Source organism: Pleurodeles waltl, chromosome 6 (genome assembly GCF_031143425.1).
Source record: "Pleurodeles waltl isolate 20211129_DDA chromosome 6, aPleWal1.hap1.20221129, whole genome shotgun sequence".
Lineage (NCBI taxonomy): Eukaryota > Metazoa > Chordata > Amphibia > Caudata > Salamandridae > Pleurodeles > Pleurodeles waltl.
Window position 1 is genome coordinate 594,922,333 of NC_090445.1, and position 12,386 is coordinate 594,934,718.

Below are 12,386 nucleotides of genomic sequence, written 5' to 3' on the forward strand. Positions count from 1 at the left end.
CCCTGTCCAGTCCAGGGCCTTAGAAGTGGGTTCTACAGCTAAAGCCTGCTAAAATTGACACAGTGCCCTGAGTGCAGGAGAAATATCAGCACATTGCTCCTCGACGGCGACGCAGAGGCTGCCCAAGGACAATGGATTCACAGACTGCACGACCCAATGACAATGCTCTATGCAGCATACACTTCCAAGGAGCCTGACAACAAAGCAGTGCCTTGAGTGCAGTAGAAATATTTCCCTCCGTCAAGAAAATATCAGTGTTAGAACTGGGGCCTCTAGTTTGCAGTGGTTGGCACACTGCCCAAGTGGGGACCCTCACTATAGTGTGTGCAGTAGAATTATTGGCGCATCGTGCCCTCACCATCAACGCCGTGCTTGATCAAAAGTACTGTTTCAGTGGACCCTGCTTGAGTTTTATTGCCGATCTACCCTCCATTGTGTTCGGCCTGGGGTTTGGATTTGCACTGGTCTCTTGTGACCTCAAATAACCTTTGGACCGCTAGTGACTTCTAAGCACTGTTTTCACATTTAGGCCCTCATTACAACCGTGGCGGACGGTGCAAAAATGGTGGTAAGACCGCAAACAGGCCAGCGGTCATTACCTCCCCATTATGACATTGGCAGTTTGGCATATGCCAAACCGCCAATGTCCCGCACCGTCCACCACGGCGGTAACGACCGCCAGGGTGGACACAATTGTCTCCAGCCCAGAGGCCGACGCTAGTCCGCCAGCGGTATCAGGACCCCGCATATCGCCATGGATTTCATGAGGTTTTCAACCACCACAAAATCCATGGCGGTATGCACCATCAGTGCCAGAGAATTTGTTCCCTGGCACTGATTGGGGTCTCCTCCTCCCCAGAGTCCTCCTCCAGCATCCATGACCCCCCTACCACCCCCCAAAGGTAGTAGGACCCCCCCACCCCATCCCCATTGAAACCCCCACACATATCCCCCTCACCCCCACACGCACGCTCACACCACTCACACACATACACGCGCACATACATGCACACATACATACATGTTACATTTCCCTTACACACATTACACACCCGCATGCATACACGCACTCACACAAACCCTCTACACACTCACAAGCACAGCCCCATACACGCACACACCACGCAATACCCCTCCACTCCCTCCCCTAGTGGACGATCACCTTACCTGTTCTGGTGATCCTCCGGGAGGGAACGGGATCCATGGGGCTGCTCCACCGCCGGCATCCCGCCACCAGAACACCGCCATGCTGAATACTGGGTCGTATTACGGTGGGCAGTCTTCTGAAGACGTGGCGGTGATGGTGGATCAGCCTCCACTTCACTGCCTACCGCCAGTATGGCTGCTGGCGGCTCTCAGTCTAAAAAAGGGCAGAGGGTTGCCAGCAGTCATAATATGGTTGGAAGAAGACCGCCAGCACTGGCGGTCTTCGGCCTGGCGGAACCTCAGCGGTCTCTGGAGGAGACCGTCGAGGTTGAAATGAGGGCCTTAATCTTTAGAAATTAACATCTCAACTTTTACTTAATAGATTTTTGTGATTTTGACCTTGTTTTCCTCAGATAAATATTTGCTAAGCCTGTGTTGAGTATGTTTGTGGTGCCTTCATTTAGTTACTGCCTTTTAAGTGTGTTGCACAAATACTTTACACATTGCCTCTTAAGTTAGGCCTGACTGCTCTGTGCCAAGCTACCAGAGGATGAGCACAGGTTAATTTAGGGAGAGTGTCTGACTTACCCTGACTAGGATGGTGGTCCCTACTTGGACAGGGTGCATACTTCTGCCAACTAAAGACCCAATTTCTAACTAAGACATTAAGGCCCTCATTACAGATCGGACCGCCGGGCGGCTGCCAATGCCGCTGCACTCCCGCCGCGGCCATTAGGAGATCCCCGGGGATCTCGGTCGCAACACAGGAGCCGGCTCCAAATGGAGCTGGCGGTGTTGCGGCAGTGCAACTGGTGCAATTGCACCCGTCGCACTTTTCACTGTCTGCATAGCTGACAGTGAAAAGCTGCACGGAGCCCCCAGGTGACCCGTGACTCCCCTTACCACCAGACTTTTCCTGGCGGTTCAAACCGCTAGGAAAAGGCTGGCAGTATGGGGACTCGTAATCCCCTGGGCAGCGCTGCTCGCAGCGCTGCCCTGGCGGATTAAATCCACCAGAACCAACGTGGTGGTAAACCGCCGGCCCAGGCGGTGCGACTGCGGCGCTTCCGCCGTGGTTGTGATACCATGGGAAGCACCGCCAGCCTGTTGGCGGTGCTTCCGGCAGAACAACCCTGGCGGTCTTGGACCACCAGGGTTGTAATGACCCCTAACTCTCATGCCAAAAATATTTTAGGCAACGGGTGTCTCTTTTAGTAAAATATGTTGAAATACTTGGTCTCCACGAGAACGTTGTTGGCCATACCTACATGGCGGGTGTTAGAAATGGGGTCTTTAGTTGACAATCAGGTTACCCCCTGTTCAAGCAAGGACCCTCACTCTAGTCGGGGTAAAAGAGAATCACCCTCAGCTAACCCCTGCTTACCCCCTTGGTAGCTTGGCAGAGCAGTAGGCTTAACTTCAGAGTGCTAGGTGTAAAGTATTTGTACCAACACACACACAGTAATTTAATGAAAACACTACAAAATGACACCACACGAGTTTAGGAAAATAGGAAATATTTATCTAAACAAAACAAGACCAAAACGACAAAAATCCACCATACACAAGTCAAGTTATGAATTGTTAAAGATTAAACTCAAAAATATTGCTTAGAAACACAAAATGCTTCGATGAGGTGTTAACATGGTGTCGTAACGGAGTCGTTCCCAACAATCCGACACCAGCGGTACCGGACATGGAGTCGCACAGACCCCCGGGTACAGTACGTTTGGTGAAGAGTGAAAACAAGCCGATGCGCGAAGTCGGGGCTCGTGGCATCTGTGTGAAACGTTGAATCCGCGCACTTCGAGCGGCGTTGGTCTCGACGTGGTGCGGCGACTTCCACAGAGTTCGGGCTTTGGCGGGGCTGTAGCGATGTCGGGCCTGTGAAGATCATTGCATTCCAGCAAAGATCACAGAGTCGGTTGCAGGCGGCATCACTGGATTCAGAAGCGGCGTCGGTCCGGAGTCGTCCAAAGTCGATTTCCTTGAATTTTCACCAGTTTTCCTTTCAAGGGCCCAGGGACCGGATAGGGCACCACTTGTCAGAGCAGGAGTCTCTCCAGAGACTCCAGGTGCAGGCAGAGAGAAGTCTTTGCTGTCCCTGAGACTTCAAACAACAGGAGGCAAGCTCTAAATCAAGCCCTTGGAGATTTCTTCACAAGATGGAAAGCACACAAAGTCCAGTCTTTGCCCTCTTACTCTGGCAGAAGCATCAACTGCAGGATAGCTCCACAATGTACAGTCACAGGCAGGGCAGCTCTTCTTCCTCAGCTCTTCAGCTCTTCTCCAGGCAGAGGTTTCTCTTGTTTCCAGAAGTGTTCTAAAGTCTGTGGATTTGGTTGCCCTTCATATACCCAATTTCTCCTTTGAAGTAGGCCTACATCAAAGTAAAGTCTCTTTTGAATGTGAACTCCTGCCTTGCCCAGGCCAGGCCCCAGACACTCACCAGGGGGTCGGAGACTGCATTGTGTGAGGGCAGGCACAGCCCTTTGAGGTGTAAGTGACCGGTCCTCCCCTCCCTCCTAGCACAGATAGCTCATCAGGATATGCAGACTACACCCCCAGCTCCCTTTGTGTTACTGTCTAGTGTGAGGTGCAACCAGCCCAACTGTCAAACTGACCCAGACAGGGAATCCACAAACAGGCAGAGTCACAGAAATGGTATAAACAAGAAAATGCTCACTTTCTAAAAGTGGCATTTTCAAACACACAATCTTAAAATCAACTTTACTAAAAGATGTATTTTTAAATTGTGAGCTCAGAGACCCCAAACTCCACATGTCCACCCGCTCCCAAAGGGAATCTACACTTTAATCAGATTTAAAGGTAGCCCCCATATTAACCTATGAGAGGGACAGACCTTGCAACAGTGAAGACCACATCACTATATGTCCTACCTTAACCATACACTGCACCCTGCCTTTGGGGCTACCTAGGGCCTACCTTAGGGGTGTTGAACATGTAAGAAAAGGGAAGGTTCAGGCCTGGCAAGTGGGTACACTTGCCAAGTCGAATTTACAGTTAAAAACTGCACACACAGACACTGCAGTGGCAGGTCTGAGACACAATTACAAAGCTTCTTATGAGGGTGGCACAACCAGTGCTGCAGGCCCACTAGTAGCATTTGATTTTCAGGCCCTGGGTACCTCTAGTACACTTTAATAGGGACTTACTAGTAAATCAAATATGCCATTCATGGATAAACCATTCAACAATACAATTTACAGAGAGAGCATATGCACTTTAGCACTGGTTAGCAGTGGTAAAGTGCTCAGAGTTCAAAAGCCAACAGCAACAGGTCAAAAAAAAAAGGAGGCAGGAGGCAAAAAGATTGGGGATGACCCTGCATAAGCAAAAAAGTACAACAGCGGGCCACACTTTGGACCTCATATTTACCAACTCTCAGCACCTACATACCGAATCCACTTAGCTCCTGACCGTGACTGATCATTATCATATCAGTTTTCAGATCCTGGTTAAGAATCTGTACTTAAAGACAAAAAAAAGGTCATAGCAGGCTGCGACTCTGGAAACGGGTCACTCCAGAGTCTTTTGATTCAGCCTTTTTTGCCCCTAGGCTTGAAAATTCTATGGATATTAACTCTGCCTTAACCATCTTTCAAGGCTCTTTTACAAAAGCGCTGGATTTAGTTGCTCTATTGAAACAAAGTACTTCCAAGACTATGAGCTATAATGCTCCTTGGTACTTAGCTGAATTGAAGCTGGAAAAGAAGATCTGCAGAAGGCTAGAATGTAGATGGTGGGCCTATAAATCCACAGATGACCCAAAAAAGATATAAATCAGCTTTGAGAGTGTACCACAGGAAAATTAGGGAAGCGCATAGATTGTATACAATCAGCAGGAGCGACCAAGGTGGAAACTCTGCGAAAGAACTGTTTAAGGTCTAAGTGAATTTACTAAGCGTCTCTCATGTACTTCAACTATTCCAGCCTCTGAAGCACTGGGTGATACTCTGGCAAATCATTTTGAGACTAAAATCTGATACATTTACAAGATACTTCACACCACTACATTATCTGCCACTATCTTGTCCTCAAACAACCCTCACCATGGGGAAACCTCAGCTGTTCTTGAAAAATTTGAGGATATCACCCATGTGCAGGTGTCATAATTACCTACTAAAGCCAAATCTGACTCTCCTTCTGATCTCTGCCATCCTTACATAATGAATACTTTGTCTACCTACCTCACTCCTACCATTATCACATTATTTAATGTATCACTAACTTTAGCTGCCGTGACTCAGGAGTGTTAATCTGCACCTGTCTCACCCATCTTAAAGAAACACAACATTAAACCTATGGATCCAGCCAATTTTTGACCTATTTGACTGCTTCCCCTGCTAGGCAAAGTGCTTGAATCATATGTGAACTAACAACTTTCTGCCTTCTTTGAAGACCATCTTCTTCTAAACCCTTCAAGTCTGGCTTTAGAGCTTGCCATAGCCCCGAAACAGCTCTGTTGGCAGTAGTCAACTCTATTAGACTATCTCTAGAAATAGGAAAGTCGGCTATATTGGTCCTTTTCGACCAGTCAACGGCATATTACACCCTCTTGCATTCCAGCCTGACCTAATGACTCAACGAGGTAGGTATCTAGACTGGCTTATAAACTTCTTGAATAACAGGACTCCATTGATTACTCTGGACACCTTCTTTTCTAAGACTCTACATCTAAGCAAGGGGTGCCCACAAGGATCTTCCATGAGCCCCACTCTTTTTAACATCTATGTGGCGCCCCTTGCCCAGATAGTCAAATCTTGTGGCTTTCAGATACATTCATATGCAGGTGATACCCAACTACACATCTCCTGTGGACATAACCCTGATAGTGTTAAACAAAGATTTATCACCTGAAGGAGAAAAATTGGCACTTAGATGTCTCATACTTGTGTACAGCTAACCAAAGACAAAACTGATATCCTGTTGTTCGGTAAAACTCACATTTTATGGCCCGACAACTGGTGACCTGAGGAGCTAGGATCTGTACCTTCTTCTAGCACGAATGCTAGAAATTTAGGAGTCCTTCATGACGAGAGCCTGTCCATGAAGAATCAGGTAATGTCTATATGTGGTGCTTGTTTTGGCACCATGCGTCTACTCAGGTAAGTATTTCATCGGTTTCCATTAAGATCAAGGAATACTCCTGTTCAGGCTTTAAAAATTACTCCCTTATAACTAAAATGCAGGTCATACAGAATACAGCTGTCCGCCTGGGAAATAAACTTCCGCCACGCTCACCATTGCCCCTTTGCTCACAGCCCTCCACCGGCTCCCAATCAGGAAGAGATCTTTGTTCAAACTTCTCTGCCTTACACACAGTCCCTATCCTGAAAGGTTCCATTATATACAAGACACACTTATTTATTACTGCCCTAGTAGAAACCTGAGATCAAAAGCTAACCTGTTGTTATGTCCTCAACGTACCCGCACGTCTAAATATGGTGTTATTCCATTGTGGTAAGAGATCTATGTTTTCTTTTGTGAATCTTCTTTCTCTGCTCTCTTTTCCCTTTGTTATTCATTCAAAAGACCCAACAACGCATTTTCTTTTCTCGTTTGTGCATCTAAATATTGCTTTGCTTCGTTATTTGAAGCCTGAACTCTTTTTTCCTTTCATTTTGGCACTGGCCTCCTTACTCCATCAACTTTGTTTGTTTTTACAATTGTGCGTCCTGGTAGGCTTGTACTGGGTAATCTGTAACTCCTTGAAAGTTTACCTTTTCTGTTTTAGTGGATCTGACACTTCCTTTATGAGTCATTTTAGAATTAATCTTAATTTTATGTTTTTTTTGGTTGGTTAATGGAAAGGAGTGATATGTTCATTAATGATTTCTTTTCAGGAGACGCTCTTACTTGTACTGTGCTCCTTGTTTGACTCATCACAGCTCTTACACAACAGAACTGTTCGTTTAGTTAATTATCACTAATAGCTGTGCTTTCTACTGAATACTGCATTGCTGCTATTCCTTAACAAATAAAATGTCTACAGGCCAATTGTTCACCCTTTACAATGATGAATAACGCATTTTGTATTGTGATGTGAGTATGAACGGAACTATTTTGTCATGAAAGCAACTTTTGTGTGAATTACACAATCGGGGCCTATTTTTTGTTTATCACAGTGGCAGTGTTTCAAGTAATGAAATGTTTCACAAGCTGCTTTGAGCTAGTTAGTCATGAAACTCTCGCACAAAAAAAACGTTTCAGGAATAAAGTTGAATGTGTAAGGTTTCCTTCATTAAAAAGCCTGGGCAGTGCTTTTATTCATGACACAGATGTGAAGTGTGAGGATAAAGTAATCGTGTTCGTTCTGAGGGAGGAGCACACCCCTGACCTTCTGAGAATGCCAGACATGCTCAGATTACGTGAAGCAAAATAATGATTGCAAATGTTAAATGAACTAGGGAGGTGTGCAGCCATCCATCGGGGTGTGAAGCAATGTCTTTTCGGGGACTGACAAAATGCACAGAAGGTGGTTCAGTTGTAGTCTACTTCCTCATTGGGCTCTTGAGAAATTACTAACAACAAAAGAAGATAAAAAAATACCGAATTTCTTGGCTTAATTTCAGGGCTCAATTTGTAAAATAAGTGCGGGCACGCAAAGCAGTGCAGGCCTTAGTATATTTAGGGCCCTGTGCAGAGTATAATGTACGGGCCCCCATGACACAAGCCAAATTGTTTTTCATTGCTAATCATTTCATTTTAGTAGATTGTTAACAAGTACAAGTAAAATGAAACTATACAAGTGCACCAGTAAAAGAATAATATATCATGCTACTTTTTTACAAAAAGGGAAGTCTTAGTGAGTTCTACTGAGGGGTCTATGGTCCATTAAAACACATTAGCAAGGTGGCAAGTGCTGTACTACAGTGCTCTGCAGCAGAGGACGGGCAGGAGCGTAGATTCGGGGTGTATGGGGTGTTACACCCCCCTATTAAATGTATTTTCTGATAAATAGTTGGGTACCGGTACAGGTGCTCTCAGTTGAGATGTCTGTCAGATTTCTCCAGGAATTGTTACATGCACACAGACAAACATGCACACACACACTCTCTCTCACTGTTTTGAAATATTAAAAAATGTGTTTTTCACAAAATATTGTGTTTTCTCTCTTAGTGCTCCTACCACTCTATTTCCGCCAGCCCAAAGGCCTCTCATATGCATCTTGCTTGTCATATCCGGCCCAAAGGCCTCTCATATGCATCTTGATTGTCATATAAAGTATTTAAACATTATATGCCAGCCTGATTGTCAGAAAATCTGAAGCTCACCCACCACCCAATCTGACTGACCAGGCTACGACCCTGGGGACGGGTGGATAGTACATCACATTCGACAGCTTGAGCTCCTAATCTAATGCGGAACACAGCTGACCTCTCTCAGCCTGCGCTTTAAAATGAGCGACACCCCAGGCTACCAGTTAAAACGACAAGATCTGCGTCATCCCTGATACATGATAAAACAAGTTGTTTGAACTTCTCCTGTTGTAGAGAATGGGGAAATAAAATGTACTTACTAGATATGAATTAATGGAGGAATGTGTTCTGAAATCACTCTGAACTGTGGCAGGGCACCACATAAAATGTACCTCATGCATGGCTGCTTTTTTCCTGCTTTGTGTATTTGAAAACTCACACAGACAATGTAGGTGAGGCTGCCACCCTTCCTGCACTGCAGCAGATTACGACTATGATGTTACATGCAGTGCACATTCCAACAGTAATCCACGGAGGCACTGTGCCCTTGCGTTACCTGCTACTGTTCTGCGATCTCAGAGCTAGCAGTGGCATAGCCAGTGTTTACAGATACCATGAAAAGCCTCCCGCTTTCTGTGGGATGTGTCAGTTTACAGGGCTTCTGAGGTGTGCATAATCCCTTCCGCCTCCTTGCTTGATTTTCCTTTTGTTGCTTCCATAGCTGACTGCATCTAGCTCTTTTTCAGTCGAGAGCGCCGGCCGACAAGAGCACTGGTGGTGAGGGCAGGCACTCTGACATCAGTGGTAAATATCTGTGAAATTTTCAGAGACATTTTTGGGGCCCCCGCTAAGTTGTGGGCCCTGTCTGACTGCAGAGTTTGCACACCCCCAAGGGCCGGTGCTGCTCAAAGAGACCTGTAGCCAGCACTGATGAATCTCAAAATTGCTGAATAATGGGAATACGTAATCTTGATTCAACTCATGCTTCTTTCATCCACTACTATACAGTTCTTGCCCCTTTATCTCACTCTTGCAGTCTCCTTTTATTCCATGCTTTCTACCTTTGTCACAGTTTTTCCATCATTTCTACATCCTTCTTTCATCTTTTTGTGTTATTTTCTCTCTCTTCATCTGGGTCAGAGACTTTTGAGGAAAAATAATTACCAATAAGTGCTGGTGGGCCCCACCTACAACCACTGGCTCAAATTAAGCACTGCCCAGTTTCAGATACCTATGCTGTTCTTTATCTGCAAATGGTAAAGGCATACCTTTAAAGATTAATACATTTTGCTTTCCAACTTTACATCATTTCCCTCTGTCAAGAAAATATCAGTGTTAGAAGTGGGGTCTCTAGTTGGCAGTGGTTGGCACCCTGTCCAAGTAGGGACCCTCACTATAATCAGGGTAATGGAGTCACCTGCTCACCCACTTGATAGCTTGGCACGAGCAGTCCGAATTATTTCAGAGGCAATGTGTAAAGTATTTGTACACACAGAGTAACACAGTGAAAACACCACAGAAGGACTCCACAGCAGTTTAGAAAAATAGCCAAGATTCAGCTGATTGCACAAGACCAAAACGACAAATATCCAACATACACCATCAAAGACACAAATTTTCAAGATTAAATCTTAGTATAGCGCTTAGAAACACAATAGCTCCAACTGGGGCTATCACAACATCTTGATGGAGTCGTTCCCCACAGTCCAGCGCTGCTCACCAGGGAGTGTGGGCTAGTCATGAAGGCATGGACCCAAGGTACAGTACCTTGGAAAATGAGGAAATCAAGACATTGCACTGAGTCGGAAAGGTGAGGTGTTGCTGGAGCCGGTGCAGTGTAATTTACTTATTGCTACCAGTAAGGTTAGGTGTTAGTTCCTTACTGCTAGGTAGGGGAGGTGAGGAATCGGTGGTGAGGCGTTGGTTCCTAATTTTAAGGCAGGGTTGATGAATCCAGCAGGTCAAGACATGAGGCGTCGACTTTGCAATATCACAATCACAACACAAGGTGACAGGTGAGAGGTGGAGCTGGTTTTGGGTGTCATAGATGTCGATGACACCTCACTCGGGATACACACTGTGGCGAGACTTCGGAGGAGCTGCAGCAGCATCAGGCCTTTGTCTTTGGTCATGGTGGTTGCCCGACCGTGGCTCTGGTGCAGGCAGCGACGCAGAGTCAGACAGCGCCATCGGTTCCAAAGTCTCTCTGGAGTCGATCTGCTTGTTTCTTCTTGGTTACACCAGAACTCACACCCAAGGGCCTAAGAACTGGATTTGGTGCCTCTTGGCAAGTTAGGACTCTCAGCAAGAGAGCCCAGGTGCTGGCAGATGAACTGTTTGATGTCCCTGGGACTTCTTAACACGAGACAAACTCAGTCCAAGTCCTTGGAGAACCTTCGGAAGCAGGATGTAGAAAGCAAAGCCCAGTCCTTTAATTCACAGGACAGAGGCAGCAAGCAGCAGGCCAGTACAGCCAAGCAGCAGGCAGCGTGGCAGTCCCTCCTAAAACATCCAGCTCATCTTCCTGGAAGAATGTCCTCAGTCCAGAAGAGTTCTAACTTTGTGGTGCCAGAGGTTCATGACTTATACCTTTTTCTGTCTTTGAAGTAGGCAAATTTCAAAGAGAAGTCTTTGTAGTGCACAAGACCCTGTCTTTCCCTGACCTATCCCCAGACACACTCCAGGGGTTTGGAGACTGCTTTGTGTGAGGAAAGGTATAGCCCTATTCAGGTGCAAGTGTCAGCTCCTCCCACCACTCTAGCTCAGAGAGACACATCAGGCATTGTAGGGCACACCTCAGCTACCTCTGTGTGACTGTCTAGAGTGAATTCACAAACAGCCCTGCTGTCATCCTGACCCAGATGTGTGTTCCACAGATAGGCAGAGGCACAGAATGGTGAAGCAAGAAAATGCCCACTTTCTAAAAGTGGCATTTCAAGCTTACAATTTATAAACCAACTTCACCAAAAGATGTATTTTTAAATTGTGAGTTCAGAGACCGCAAACTCCATATCTCTATTTGTTCCCAATGGGAAATTAAACCTAAAAGATATTCCAAGGCAATCCCCATGTTTCCCTAAGCGATAGATAGTCCTTTCAATAGTGAAAACTGAATTTAGCAGTATTTCACTATCAGGACATGTAAAACACAACAGTACATGTCCTACCTTTTGAATTCACTGCACCCTGATCATGGGGCTGCCTTGGGTATACCATAGGGGTGACTTGCATGTCGTGATAGGGACGATTTGGGTCTGGCAAGTGGGTGAACTTGCCAGGTCGAAATAGCAGTTTAAAACTGCTCACACAGACACTGCAGTGGCATGTCTGAGACGTGTTTGGAGGGCTACTCATGTGGGTGGGACAATCAGTGCTGAAGGCCCACTAGAAGCATTTTATTTACAGGCCCTGGGCACACGTGGCGCACGATAGTAGGGACTTACAATAAATCTAATATGCCAATCATGGGTACATCAATCACTAATTCCATTTAGACAGAGAGCACTTTCACTTTAGCACTGGTCAGCAGTGGTAAAGTGCCCAGAGTCCTAAAGCCAGCAAAAACAAAATGCAGCATACAGACACAAATTGGAGTTCAGAGGCAAAACGCTTGGGGAGAATCTTGCAAAAAGGGCAATTTCCAACAATCAGCCTTTTGGACAAGATGGCGCATAAACCACAGAACCATGTAATAGCCTGAAATGTCACCTTTCCTTGCTATATCTAGCATCTCAAACCATCCCCATCTTAACATTCTCAAAGCATCTGAACTTCTGACCCAGACCCTCCCCTGTGTCCTCTCCCTACCAGGGTGGGTACGCTTGAATGTGACTTACTAGCCCTTGCAAGCTATCGCAAACCATGGAAACCCTGAACTGGTGCTTTCCGCTCTCCACCCTCAACCCCCATTATTACTGAAACTGGTCAATTTATCCTATTTAATTTCCTAACCGCATCAACATCATGATTTTTCACCTAATAAACTTGCCAACGTCTCTTTCAGCTCCATAAAACCAT